Raw genomic sequence first — 15015 nt, forward strand, 5'->3', positions numbered from 1 at the left:
TCAGCCGTCGCTAATCTATCCTCCTCTCTGGCTCCACACTCCGAGTACCATTAAGTTCACGCCTCTCTTTCTGCAGTATATTGTGGCTAAAAGTACCTCCTAAGCCAATTAATGATCCAGTGATGGCCATGCCCATACAGGACTGACCTGGGACTGAAGCAGTCTATATCTCCTCTTGTTATTGGTGGGCTGTTCCTACAGCGTAGCTTTCCCCTGACTCTTCCATGTCCATGTCCTATCAGCTCGGATTGGGCAAAGATGAGGCAAACTCAGTCTATACCTCTAAGGTACTGGCCCCACCACTGTTAGGGATCACTTTTGCCACTTTCATGGTATTAATCACTACTGGAATACTTTAGCCTCTGGGTGGCTTCCTGCATTACCTTCACCTCTTATACCACCTAAGTGATGTTCTCGGTGCCTCTGTCCTATTAATACAGTATTATTGCCTCCTGCCCATTACTGAAAGCAAAGCCACACTCACTCTGTAGCCGGGTGAAATGCTGTGGAGGGTGCATGCTGCGGATGCAGGCCACTCAGAGGTTCCCCAGCTCTTAGCGGTAGCAGCTACATCAGTACCTCTGAACTTTCACACCCACAGCTGGTCCCCAGCTCCCAGCAGTAGTCGTTCGCCAGCACCTCCGGACTTTCACAGCCGCAGCGGGTCCCCGTCTCCCAGCAGTAGCCACTCGCCAGCACCTCTGGTCTTTCACAGCCACAGCGGGTCCCATTGTGCCAGAGTCTACTGCACACGTGCAGGTCTCTGGAAACATGGCGCCCGCTATGTTCCGTAGACCAATTTCACTATGGCGCCTGCGCAGCTGCCGTTTTTGAAGAGATTTTCGTCACAGCTGCAGCGCCCGACGCTGGACTCCGGAAAGGTAAGTATTAAAATATGGGTGCAATGTATGTGGCGTGGACCCCCCTGGACCCAGTGGCCCGTGTGCACCGCACACATTGCACCCATTATAGAAACGCCAATGGATACCATAACCTGCACTGTTGCTTACAGAACAGCGGGTATCAGAAATGGAGAGGCAAAACCATGGACATTACTGGGCAGTGGCTAGAAGAGAATACAAAGAAATCATCCCGTGGGGTGCTATCTGAGTGTCATGGGAGTGCAGTGAAAGTGGCTGCATTTTCAGAGCGAAAGTACTAATCACAGCACAGTCCCCTGAAATAAGAACTCTCACTCCGAAATCAGGACAGTTGGGAGTCGCTGTATGTATGGAGGAAAAAGGTGTTTTTCTGTGGATGACTGTCTGGGACTCACGTTCCTACTTGCTCACTGTGTAATCGATAAATGTGGTAATGAAGACTTTGCTCTATAAAAAATTTCCCATGAATGCTGCCTATCTTAAAGCAGTAATTCCTCACTGGATATATGTTCCTTTCAAAGTAATTGACCCATTGAAAATAATAGCTCCATTGAAAGTAATAGCTCTGCTTAAACCTCATAGACTGTAATAGGTTATGCCGAGTCTGAGCAGAAGTCTTTCAGGAAAAAAGAATTTGGTGTTTATGACACCTCATACTTTTCTAATAGGTTGAAATAGATAAAATATATGTAAATAGTGATAAAACTAGCAAATATATGCAAAGTACTCTATGACGTACATTTGTTGAAGATAGAAACAGTGCTTTTTTCTGTTAGTACTCAACAGGGGTGGTCTTCAGGTTGCCGACGGCCGGGCATACCGACATCTTTTCTCCCTCTTGGGGGTCCACGACCCCCCTGGAGGGAGAATAGCGCCCACAGCGTGGCGAGCGCAGCGAGCCCGCAAGGGGCTCATTTGCGCTCGCCCAGCTGTCGGTATGCCGGCGCCGGTATGCTGGTCGCCGGGACCCCGACCGCCAGCAAACCATACTACACCCCTTAACAGTACTCAGCACTGGTATTTCTAGCACTCCTGTCCTGTATCACAAAACGGACACAAGACCGTTTCTAGCTACTTTATGGACCAGGGAGACACTGACACTTACCTGGCAACAGGAACTTCAGCAAGCCAGGTGAGTTTAGGTAAGTAACAGTCTATGGCTTAGCCAGGGGAATGCAGGAGGAAAAGACTGTTACCCCATGTGAAACTCAGCATATATTGGCATCTGGATCCCAAATACCCAAGTATCCAGCAGCGTTTTCCAGCCCGAGACTGGAAGAGCCACCATCATCAGCACTACAGAGGACTGGAGAACGGTGCGGAGCTGAAAGAATAGAACTGGAAGATAGCTTGCATGAGGTAATGTAATGTGTGTGCGCAATGCTTGAGAAGGGAAATAGCAACTTGTGCCACTCCCGCCACTTGTGACATTATGAGATCACGTTAAGAAGTCAAGCCACGAGAATGAGGAAGTAAAGCGATGTCCACCCTGTCCTCAGGATGATCCAGGCGCTGTAGGATGTCCTGAGCAGCTCTGCAACAGCAGTACTGGCTGCAGGGAGCTGTTCCAGCACACTGCAAGCCAAATGCAGGGGCCATGGGGCAGTTAGCTACCTGGGTGACAGCTCCGCTCGCGTACCCCTAGTGTGAGGGGCATGCAGATGAGGGAGAGCACAGTACAGGAAGTACAGATGAGGTGTTTGGGGGGGGGTACAAAAACATGGAAATGGAGGAGTTTACTGTACATTACAGGACATAAAGATGAGAGGAGGGGAAGGATATCTTTTTTTTGAGGGTGGGAATATAGAACATATTGGAGATCAAATAGGTGAGTGGGGTGGATATACAGATGAGGGAGCACAATACAAATGCGGGGCACAGTGTTGGACTTACAGGTTAGAGAGGCACAAAAGAGAACATACAGATTGAGGGCATGTGGTGGGGAGTCTGACGGACTTTATAAGGGGGCATGTAGGAAACACATTGGGAGCCTATGTTTCAATGTTTGTTCCATTATATGTCAAAAGCTGGCTACATACCAAGGCTATATTAAGAATGGGGTAGATGAAGCTGCAGCTCCATGCCCCCAATTGAAAACAAGCCCACAAGATCCCTTTGCAGTGCAGCCAATGTTGGCAGGAAAACAAAAATTCCTGTTGCCACCAAAAGCTCAGCTCACTCACCTACCGGCATTGCACATTCACCCCCTACTCTAACCGGCCGGCCGAAGATCCCGAACCACGCCACGGCCTCTCTGAAATTCTGTATTAAATTTGCCTGAGACTTCCCTGCTGGACCAGTCTAAAGCGACGCCTCTGGACCATCTGAAGCTCCACCCTCATACCATCAGAAGTCTGTTCTGTCACGAGTTATTGCTTACCAGTCACGACAGTGAGATGCATGTTGAAAGAGAGGAAGGTCCTGGGGAGGAGGCTGCTGTCTGGGAGAGCTGGGTCCACGGATGCAAGAGCAACACTCAAGAGACGCAACACACACTAGGTCCAGGAGTCTCCTTCTCCAACTATTTCAGTGGTGTCAGTGTCAGTAAGTTTATCTGTGTCGTGTTATGTGTGTATCAGTAAGAGGTGTCTGTGTCATTAAGTGTGTGTGTGTGTGTGTGTGTGTGTGTGTGTGTGTGTGTGTGTCTGAAAGTGGTGTCTGTCCATAAGTGGTGTCTGTTTCAGTAAGTGTGTGTGTGTCAGTAAGGGGTATCAGTCAGTAGGTGGTGTTTGTGTCAGAAAGTGGTATCTGTTATCAGTAAGTGTGTTTGTGTCAGTAACAGGTGTCTGTCTCAGCAAGGGGTATATGTCAGCAAGTGGTGTCCATGTCAGTGTTTGTGTCAGTATATCAGTGTTTGTGTCAGTAAGGGTTGTCTGTGTCAGTAAGTAGTATCAGTCAGTAAGGGGTGTCCATGTCAGTAAGGAGTGTCTGTGTGAGTAAGCAGCATCTGTGTCAGTAAGGGGTGTCTGTGCCAGTTAGTGTGTCTGTGTCTGTAAGTAAGTGTGTCTGTGTCAATAAGCAGTGTCAGTAAGCAGAGTCTGTAAGTAAGGGGTGTCTGTGTCAGTGTGTCCCAGTAGCCCTCAGTTCCCTGTCTGCTTTGTTTTGCCCAAATCTCTGCACACCTTTTCTGTCTGCTCTGTTATGCTTCCGTATCTGCTCTAATTTCCCTGTCTGCTATGTTTTGCCCCCCTCTCTGCTCCCCTTTCCCCATCAGCTCTGCATTGCCCCCATCTTTTCTAATCTGCTCCGTTTTGCCCCATTGTTGATCCCCTTTCCATCTTCTTTGCATGTTGATACTATGCTTTGTATTATATGGCGTTACTGTGTTCCTATCTGTATCATATGGTGGTCACAAACTTTTTCTTGTTATAGCTCAACTAGTAAGTAGTTGAAGGTAGGCACTATGACCTCCATGCAGATAGGCCCTATGTAGCCACACCCACACTACATTGGTCACATCATTAGTCACACCACTGCTGCGCTTTTCACACCTCCTGCTGAGGCACAGAATAGACCATTCATAAATTTCAGCTCAAGGCCCATGTGGACCCTAATCTGGCACTGATTGGTACCAGCAGTTTTTTCATAGGAAATAAACACTGTATACTGTATATAGTCTATGGGAAAAAAACACTTTGATCTTTTTTCAAATAAATCCCTATACCCAGGGGCGCCAAGAGTGGGGGAAAGCGGGTATGGATTACCCAGGCCGGGTCTCTGTAGAAGCCCAAGAATGCAGAGGTGCCATAACCACGCCCTCTACCCCAGCAGTGCTGTGATTACACAACCTAGTGCCATGCACCAGTGTGAAGCATAGACACGCCCCCTCCTTTGGAGATATTCCCCTCAGCGCCAAGGCCCACTGGAAGTCTTCAGATAGGGTGGAAGAAAAAAGACAAAAACACTCTTTTGGGAGCACTCATGGTGATAATTAAAGAATAGAGTTGAAATTCATATTGTGTATTCTGGTTTTATTTTAAAACTTAATCTTTTTTGTATCACTAGCATAAGAAATTAATCACATTGATTATAAGCACCTTGGCTAATATTAAACTTTAAAAAACGTGAGTACCTGTTTAACAAATAAGGTTCAAGTTAAATAGTTGAGGTGAAAATCTCATTTTTGGAACTATGGATTCCAGTGATAAATTATAGGGGGTTATAATTTATCACTGGAATCCATAATTCCACAGGTTACTATTCCCAATCGGAGTCCACGTGGATTGTAAAGTACTGTATGAAAAAGGTCAATATATGAAAAAAAGTGAAAAACTCATGTCTACCTTTTCACGTGTTGACCTTTTTATGTGTCGACCTTTACAAGTCGACCTAGTAACCATGTCGACCTAATGACCATGTTGACATAATGCATGTCGAACAATAGTGGTTGACCTAATGAGTGTCGACCTAAGTGTTGTCGACCTAAAGACCGGATACCGGTCAAATATCTGTCATCATTATTAGTGCTCTCTTGCACCAGCCTTATCCTTGTTGCAAATGGGTGTGGATTATTAGAGCTACACTAAAAAGATCTACTGATAGACATGCATTGTGTCGACAGGGTCAAAAGGTCGACATAAAAAAGACACTATGTTTTATTTTGGGGGGGGGGTATATTCTCACTTGTCTGCCACAAATCCCATTAGTGCACCGCGTCCACTCGAATGACTCGCTTCCCAATCGTAGGCCATGTGGATGGTAAAGTATGAAAAAGTTGGGGAAAAAAACTTGAGTAGACCATATGCGTGTCGACCATTGTAATGTCAACCTTTTGAACTGTCTACTTTCTACATGTCAATGTTTTGACCCAGTCGACCTAATGCATCTCAATACTGCATCAGTCCTATCGTGATGAAACAAATCAGGAAAGTGAAGAGACCCACAGGCATATTAACTAATTATCAGTTTCCAGACCCAATAATTATAATTTGTTATTTCCGCTTATTGTGCCAATAAGATATTAAAGATTGCCTGGATGTATTAAAGACAAGTACACCAGCAGGGACAGGGGCCCGGACAGGAGCCCATCCCTGTGGTGTGTTAGAACGAAGTGAACTGATCGCTAATATGGATCCTTCACCAATACATGTTATGATCTGTAGTCCATAGGTTACAACTGTCTGAGCCATTTGGGGATGGCATTAGCTACTAGAGTCCACGCACTAGAATGTTATAGCAAATGGAGCAAGTACAGTAGGTTTCTATGGAGGCTGCTTTTGTAATAAAAAATGGGGTATCACAGCATAGTGGCGGGATACAAGGGCATTCAAGTTCGCTGGGGATGCAAGATGCCAGACTATCTCAGACGTTTTTTAAAGGGGCAATCACTTACAAGACAAAACCATGCCTTGTGATTCCCCTTTTAAAAAAACGTCCAAGATTGGCCGGCATCTCGCAACTCGGATGCCATTACATTACACCAGATATCTCTGATATCTCCAATATCTGCTGCAGTCACCTGTAGATGCTTATATAGGATATTTAGTATTTGGGGTATTTTGCAATAAATCTCAGTACACATTCCAGCCACATATAGACTATCATTATACAACCCCTGTGCTTTAGTGTAGTAAATAATCACATGTATACAACAACAATGTGGCAATCTAAAGGGTTTCAGAAATGGATCGATAAAAATGTAAAGCATATGGTTAAATATAAAAAAAAAAAAATTCTGATCAAATCTTTGAATACAAGAAGTGATAACCGTAACATCATCTATATTACTTGTGCACTGTCGTTTAGGAGAATTAATTAATGTACGCCATCAGCCAGTGTTAACAAGACTGTGTTTAGATGAGAGTTGCCTTGTGAATCTCATCCCCAAACCACTTGGTGTTTCTGTGTCCTCTCCTCCGGGAAGGATGAATGTGCCAAAATGCTGCTACCTCGATGTCTCTCTTCATTCTCTTCCTTTCTGTTGCTTACACAGAGGTGATAGATCGCACCAATAAATCCCGCAGTGTGTAAGCAGTAATATCCAATATATTTTCAAATATAGTTCAATTATTTTTCACATATATCATAGCAAAATTGGGCTGGCGCGAGGCAGAATTAAGGTCTGTGAGCAGAGTGGGGAAACCTTAATGAGTTTTCTGTGTGATATTATGCATGAGGTCAAGTAGGACACAGCAGGGAATTTTATTCTGGTGGCCAGTCCTCCAGACAGTCTCTGGCTGCCGGCATTAAAACCTGCTGCCCTGAGTGCGACTCTTTCTATTCCTTGTAATTCAGAACAACAGGGCACATGAAGGCACAGGTTCCATGGCAGAGGTGACTGCTCGGACACCCTGTATAGATTGTATTTCTGTGTGTTCTTACACGGCCTTATAATGAACATTTACACCACACATATATCACTGGTTTTATAGAGCAGACAGATTGCTCATTCACTGTAAATCTACTTGCCAAGTATAACGAGGGTGTCTCAAGTCTGAGAAATTCTTCTGTGGAAAGGTTCTTACATTGTTAATCCCAAACTAGTGTACATTTCCTAGAATGTGACCACTAGTGGCGTTCTGTAAAGTTGTTTATGGATCATATTGAATGATCCTACCTTAAAGATGCATGAAATAATCCTGTGCTTAGGCATACCAGGTGACAGATATCTGAGTGTCAGCTCAGTGTCAGACAGAGGCAGCAAAAGCAAATAAAATCATATGATGCATACAAGGGGAGTACACGCATATGACGCAAATGTACAGTAATAGTGCCGTTGTATAAATCCCTAGATAGACGGACCATGTCTTGAATAAGGGATATCGTTCTAGGTCGAATATTGTAATAAGACCAGTTTTCTGTACATGCCAAATTGGAAAAAGCCTACTTTCCAGGTTTGTCACCAGTGAGTGTCATAATAAAAACAAGCACATTTCATTTTTTTAGCCACTTGAATATTGGTCCAGCCTCCAGCGAGTACCTAGTTATGGACTGAGGGCCTCATTTGTATTTGTATGCAAATCTGATTTTATGTACATATCTTATGTTGTTTGGGGGTCTGCACATGCGCAGAATAGATGCTGTAATATCACTTGCAGTCCCCCTTGAGCCGCAGCGTGAATGTGTTGGCAGAGTATATGGGATTGCCTGGTGCAGTGACGTCAGTCTACACACGTAATAAACAGCAATGCAGGTTTATTCAGTAAACACACAGGTGACTCGGATGCATTATTGACATAGGTAATTGGGCCCTTTATATCATACAAGGTAACACAGCAGTGGTAGAGATACCTATCAGTCTGATTGTGTGGCTGCGGTGCCCCAGCAGAAGTTATCTCCTGGTGGCAAGCAACGGAGGACTGCACAGCCGTGCAGTCTGACTCCCGCTGTAGAGAAGATGCGGCGTCCGGCTCTGCGGTAGCTCCGGAGCCACGATACATGCAAGGAACACTGTAAGTCTCTGTTACAGAGCTCCACTCCCGGTCTCAGCTCTGGACGCTTACACCCACACTCTAAGTTGGAGGACCAGAGCATACATCACACATAGCTCCGCCTCTGAGAGACACTTGGCACAAGGGTATTAACACTAGGGGATGTGCCCATAGACATCTATGTAGAAGGAGAAAGGTACAGAGCACATCATACACTAACAGAATGAATGGCAAAGTGGGAGTGATGACCAGGTCTGTTTTACAAAATAGGTTATTTTACCCCCGTCTTGTAGGCATGCCAGTTCCAGGGTCTGCGTCATCGGATGCAGACCCCCTGGACCTGGCTGACCTGATCCTAAGCTTCGGCTTGTGCAGACTGACAGGAGGTCTACAGTAACTCAAATAAACATGCATTACATCAGTTGTTTTGATGAATTTCAGTTTCTGCAGCAACATGCAGATGGTAGGGTCAAAATTTGGCATAAACAACATGGATCATCCCTGCCTTCTGTGCCAACGGTTCGGGCTGCTGTTGGTGGTGGTATAATGCAGGGCCGTAACTAGGTGTGTGCAGAGGGGGCACTGCACATAGTGCTGTAGGGTAGGGGGCGCTGTTGGCAGCACTTGTCAATTATCTATTTTAATTACTTTCACTTGCAGCTTCACCCCTTTTTAAAGACCAGCATCTCCTGACCGCCCCTGTCTACTACTCTGACCCCTTCTGCCGCTAATACCAGAGCCGGCCCTAGGCATAGGCGAACTAGGCAATTGCTTAGGGCATTTGGTATGCCTAGGGGCACATGCAGCTTCTGCTGATTAAAATGATATGCGGCATGCCTATATTCTGTGTGTAGCATTTCGTATGCAGATACAGCCACAGTCACACACAGTATATAGGTATTCCGCATTTCATTTTAATCAGCAGAAGCTGTTTGTGCATCCTAGTCATGACGTTAGCAGAGCTGCCAGCTGACTCACACCAGGCATCTCCTGCTGCATGGTGTATTGCGGCAAGATGTATGAGGACACATCTGTATCCAAGCATAGGCCGAGATCACAGTGTTAGCGGATGTTCGAGTGCTGTGTGTGTGAGTGGGTTGGTTGTGCAATAGTGTTCGGCATATGTGTAAGGTTCATTATGCATGTCATGTGTATAAATGCATTAATAATGTGCAGCAAATGTGTAAGGGGCATTATGTGTGTCATTGTGTGTATAAGGGCACTAATAATATGTAACATATGTGGAAGGGGCACTATGTGTGTCATTATGTGTATGAGGGCACTAATAATGTGCGGCATGTGTGTAAGGTACATTATGTGTGTCATTATGTGTATGAGGTCATTAATAATTTGCAGCATATGTGTGTAAGGGACATTATGTGTATAAGGGCATTAATAAAGGTTGGCATTATGTGTAAGGCGCATTATGTTTATAAGGACATTAATAATGTGTATCATATGTGTAAGGGGCATTACTGTTTGGTGTTATGTGTATAAATGCATTACTAATGTTTTTCATTATGTGTATAAGGTGCTCTACTGTGTGGTGTACCATATAGAAAGGGCAATACTGTGTGGTCTAATGTGAATAAAGAGCAATATGGTGTGGTGTAATGTGAATAAGGAGCAATTCAGTGTGATGTAATGTGAATAAGGGGCACTACTGTGAGGAGTAACATACATAAGGTAAAGTGATACTACTGTGTGATGTAACACGAATTAGGGACACTATCACATGATAAATTGTGAATACAGTTGCAGTACTGTGTGGCGTAATTTGAATTGTGGTTACTATTGTGTGGCCATGCCCCTGGCCAGCAAAAACACACACCTTTTTGACTGTGCACCGAATGTGCACACTGTTCCTATAAAAAATATAGGGCTTAGGAGCACCAAAATTAGGACTACTATGGGGGAGGGGTGATGGTGCTGAGAAAGGAGTGCAGGGTCAGAGGCGGACCTAGCGGTAGTGCTAGGGGGCACCAGCCAAAATCTTGCCTAGGGCATCATATTGGTTAGGGCCGGCTCTGGCTAATACCTATACAACTTGAGATTTCTTTGTTATTCGGTCACACTGTCCTTTATTACAGTCTATTCATTGAGCTACTGTATCTACTCTTGCATTGAAAGGTAGATAATTCTAAGCTAGAGAATTCTAACTACAGTACCAGTCAAAGTTTGGACACACCTTCTCATTCAATGGTTTTTATTAATTTTAATTATTTTTTACATTGTAGATTAATACTGAAGACATCAAAACTATGGGGGTCATTCCGAGTTGTTCGCTCGTTGCCGATTTTCGCTATGCTGTGATTTGTTGCTAATTGCGCATGGCACGCAGGGCGCATGCACTTAGTTATTTAACTAAAAGCTTAGCAGTTTTGCTGTGGATCCTGCGGCGCTTTTCAGTCGCACTGCTGATCGGTGTATGATTGACAGGAAAGGGGCGTTTCTGGGTGGTAACTGAGCGTTTTCCGGGAGTGTGCTAAAAAACGCAGGCGTGTTAGGGAAAAACGCGGGAGTGTCTGGAGAAACGGGGGAGTGGCTGGCTGAACGCAGGGCGTGTTTGTGACGTCAAACCAGGAACTAAACGGACTGAGCTGATCGCAATCTGTGAGTAGGTCTGGAGCTACTCAGAAACTGCAAAGAATTATTTATTAGCAGTTCTGCTAATCTTTCGTTCGCATTTCTGCTATGCTAAGATACACTCCTTGAGGGCGGCGGCCTAGCGTGTGCAATGCTGCTAAAAGCAGCTAGCGAGCGAACAACTCGGAATGAGGGCCTATGAAAGAACACATATGGAATTATGTTGTAAACAAAAAAGTGTTAAACAAAACAAAATATGTTTTATATTTTAGATTCCTCAAAGTAGCCCCCTTTTGCTTTGATGACAGCTTTGCACACTCTTGGCATTCTCTCAGTCAGCTTCATGAGGTAGTCTCCTGGAATGGTTTTCCAACAGTCTTGAAGGAGTTCCCAGAGGTGCTGAGCACTTGTTGGCTGCTTTTCCTTCACTCTGCGGTCCAACTCATCCCAAACCATCTCAATTGGGCTTAGGTCAGGTGATTGTGGAGGCAGTGGAGTAACTAGAAATTTTTCTCCCCCAAGCCAAAACATTCCCTGGCGCCCCCACCCCCATTATTGCCACTAGTAAAATGATGAATCTGCGCGCGCTGCAAAAAAGGTGGCGTGGTCTTGCTGAAATAGGAGTGGCTTTGCATAAAGGGGCATGGCATTGCAGGAAAAGCCCACCTTATACCACAGTTTTACAACCTGCACGCCCAGATGTTGGCACCACAGGAAAAAAAATAATCCTGATTCATGCCCTTTACATTATTTGTAATTTTTCCTCCTTATTGTAATGCCCAGTATACATTATGCCACATACTGCAATGGCCCTTCGATATTATGCCACACACAAAAATGCCCATGACACAATATGCCACACACCATAATGCCCCCGACACATTATGCCACACACCGTAATGCCTGCGACACATTATGCCTTGCATCGCAATGCCCGTTATACATTATGCTACACACTGCAATGCCCCTGATACATTATAGCACATACAATGCCTGTGACACATTATGTGACACACCGCAATGTCTGTGATACATTATGCCACACACTACAATGACCCTGAGACATTATACCACAATGCCCGTTATACCATATGCCACACACCACAATGCCCGTTATACATTATGCCACACACTGCAATGCCCCAGAGACATTATACCACATACCACAATGCCTGTGATATAGTATGCCACACACCGTAATGCCTGTGACACATTATGACACACACCGCAATGTCCGTGATACATTATGCCACACACCGCAATGTCCATTACACATTAAGCCCTACAGTAAGGCTTCTAATTACTTTTACATTACCTGCTCGTTGCCAGGGGTTTCATGCTCTTGGTTCCATGCACGGTGCCAGGGGTTTTCAAGCTCAAGGTGTCATGCTCGTTGCCAGGGGTTTCATGCGCTAGGTTTATGCTTGTTGCCAGAGGTATCATGTGCTGGGTTTCAAGCTTGTTGCCAGGGGGTAATATTTGTTGCCAGGGATTTCATGCACTGGGTGTCATGCTCATTGCTAGGGGGTAATGCTTGTTGCCATGGATTTCATGAGCTGGGTGTTGTGCTTGTAACCAGGGGGTAATGCCTGTTGCTAGGGCTATGCTCCCAGTGCCTCATATGCCCCCAGTGCCAGAGACACATATGCACCCAGTGCCCCCTATGTCCCCCCAGTGCCAGCTACACACATACCGCCAGTGTCAAGTACACATATACCCCCAGTGCCAAATATGCCCCCCCCCCAGTGCCAGGTACACATATACCCCCAGTGCAGTGCCAAATAGGCCCCCCCAGTGCCATTTACACATATATCCCCAGTGCCAAATATGCCCCCCCAGTGCCCGGTATACACCATCCCCGGGTTCCCTGGGCTGCCGCTGCTGTTAGTTTTGGGAAGGAGCCAGAGGGGCAGGAGGGCACAGCGCGTGCCTCTCCTGTGTATCCCTCCTGTGTCTCCAGCGGCATGTCTGTCAAATGAAGTGCCAGTTCATGAGCCAATCAGAGCTCACGAACCGGCACTTCATTTAACAGACATGCCGCTGCCGCCAGAGACCCAGGAGGGACACACAGGAGAGGCGCGCGCTGTGCCCTCCCGCCCCTCCGCCTCCTTCCCAAAACAGCAGCAATCAGTGGCGGCGGCGCCCCCGCAGCCCTGCGCCTCCAAGCCACCGCAGTGGTTGCAGGGGCAGTAGTTACGCCAGTGTGTGGGGGCCAGGTCATCTGACGCAGCACTCCATCACTTTCATTCTTGGTCAAGTAGCCCTTACATAGCCTGGAGGTGTGTTTGGGGGTCATTGTCTTGTTGAAAAACAAATGATGGTGCCAGTAAGCACAAAGCATGTAGCCATACTGGTTAAGTGTGCCTTGAATTTTGAATAAATCACCAACAGTGTCACCTGCAAAGCACCCCCACACCATCACACCTCCTCCTCCATGCTTCACAGTGGGAACCACACATGCAGAAACTATCCGCTCACCTACTCTGCATCTCACAAAGACACGGCGGTTGGAACCAAAAATCTCAAATTTGGGCTCATCAGACCAAAGTACAGATTTCCACCGGTCTAATGTTCATTCCTTGTGTTTCTTGACCCAAACAATTCTCTTCTTCTTGTTGTTCATCCTCAGTAGTGGTTTCTTTGCAGCAATTCGACCATGAAGGCCTGATTCACGCAGTCTCCTCTGCACAGTTGATGCTGAGATTTGTCTGCTACTTGAACTCTGTGAAGAATTTATGTTGGCTCTAATCTGAGGTGCTGTTAAGTAGCGGTTTCTGAGGCTGGTAACTCTTGGTCTTCCTTTCCTGGGGCAGTCCTCATGAGGGGATCCGGTCTGAAGATCGACAGTATCTAGGTCGACAATGTTTAGGTCGACCACTATAGGTCGACAGTCACTAGGTCGACATGGATGGAAGGTCGACAGGGTTTCTAGGTCGACATGTGCTAGGTCGACAGGTCTAAAGGTCGACATGAGTTTTTCAAATTTTTTTTCTTTTTGTGAATTTTTTCATACTTAACGATCCACGTGGACTACGATTGGAACGGTAATCTGTGCCGAGCGAAGCGAAGGCACCATGCCCGAAGCATGGCGAGCGAAGCGAGCCATGCGAGGTGACGCGGTGCACTAATTTGGGATCCCGGTCACTCTACGAAGAAAACGACTCAAAAAAAAAAAAATCCTCATGTCGACCTTTAGACCTGTCGACCTAGCACATGTCGACCTAGAAACCCTGTCGACCTTCCATCCATGTCAACCTAGTGACTGTCGACCTATAGTGGTCGACCTAAACATTGTCGACCTAGATACTGTCGATTTGATGAACCACACCCCCTCATTAGAGCCAGTTTCCTCATAGTGCTAGATGGTTTTTGCAACTGCACTTGAGGATACATTCAAAGTTCTTGAAATTTTCCGTATCGACCGACCTTCATATCTTAAAGTAATGATGGACTGTTGTTTCTCTTTTGCTGAGTTGAGTGGTTTGTACCATAATATGGATTACAACAGTAGTCAAATAGGGGTGTCCACTGTGTACTAACCCTACCTCTGCACAACACATCTGATGGTCTCAAACTAGTGATGTGCACCGGACATTTTTCGGGTTTTGTTTTGGTTTTGGATTCGGTTCCGCGGCCGTGTTTTGGATTCGGACGCGTTTTAGCAAAACCTCACCGAAAATTTTTTGTCGGATTCGGGTGTTTTTTTACAAAAAACCCTAAAAAACAGCTTAAATCATAGAATTTGGGGGTCATTTTGATCCCATAGTTTTATTAACCTCAATAACCATAATTTCCACTCATTTCCAGTCTATTCTGAACACCTCACACCTCACAATATTATTTTTAGTCCTAAAATTTGCACCGAGGTCGCTGGATGGCTAAGCTAAGCGACACAAGTGGCCAACACAAACACCTGGCCCATCTAGGAGTGGCACTGCAGTGTCAGGCAGGATGGCACTTTAAAAAAATTGTCCCCAAACAGCACATGATGCAAAGAAAAAAAGAGGCGCACCAAGGTCGCTGTGTGACTAAGCTAAGCGACACAAGTGGCCGACACAAACACCTGGCCCATTTAGGAGTGGCACTGCAGTGTCAGGCAGGATGGCACTTCAAAAAAATTGTCCCCAAACAGCACATGATGCAAAGAAAAATTAAAGAAAAAAGAGGTGCAAGATGGA

Source organism: Pseudophryne corroboree, chromosome 7, assembly GCF_028390025.1.
Source record: "Pseudophryne corroboree isolate aPseCor3 chromosome 7, aPseCor3.hap2, whole genome shotgun sequence".
In the NCBI taxonomy this organism is placed as follows: Eukaryota; Metazoa; Chordata; class Amphibia; order Anura; family Myobatrachidae; genus Pseudophryne; species Pseudophryne corroboree.